The following is a 521-nucleotide window of genomic DNA, read 5'->3' as shown; positions in this document are numbered from 1 at the left end:
AGAGGAGAATTGATCATTCAAGTGAATGAAGAATCCTTGGTGTTTAAGGCTCCAGGATATCCCCCTGTCATCATGGAGAGGAAGCATGAAGAGCTTCTCTCAAAACAGAGTCAAACAGAGCCCCCACAGTCAAACTCTAAGTTTGGTGTTGAGAGGCCTCAACCAACTTCTAAGTTTGGTGTTGAACCCCCACATTCAAACTCTAAGTTTGGTGTTGGGAGTTTCCAACATTGCTCTGAGTATCTCTGAGGCTCCATGAGAGCCCTCTGTCAAGCTACTGACATTAAAGAAGTGCTTGTTGGGAGGCAACCCAATGTTATATTTTATCTATTTTCTTTTGTTATTTTATGTTTTCTGTAGGTTGATGATCATGAGAAGTCACAAAACCAATTGAAAAAGTAAAAACAGAAAGAAAAACAGGAAGAAAAATAGCACACCCTGGAGGAAGAACCTACTGGCGTTTAAACGCCAGTAAGGCTAGCAGATGGGCGTTTAACGCCCAGTCTGGCACCATTCTGGGC

Source organism: Arachis duranensis, chromosome 4 (genome assembly GCF_000817695.3).
Source record: "Arachis duranensis cultivar V14167 chromosome 4, aradu.V14167.gnm2.J7QH, whole genome shotgun sequence".
In the NCBI taxonomy this organism is placed as follows: Eukaryota; Viridiplantae; Streptophyta; class Magnoliopsida; order Fabales; family Fabaceae; genus Arachis; species Arachis duranensis.
The sequence above is the reverse complement of the archived record's forward strand: the minus strand, read 5'-3'. Positions refer to the sequence as shown.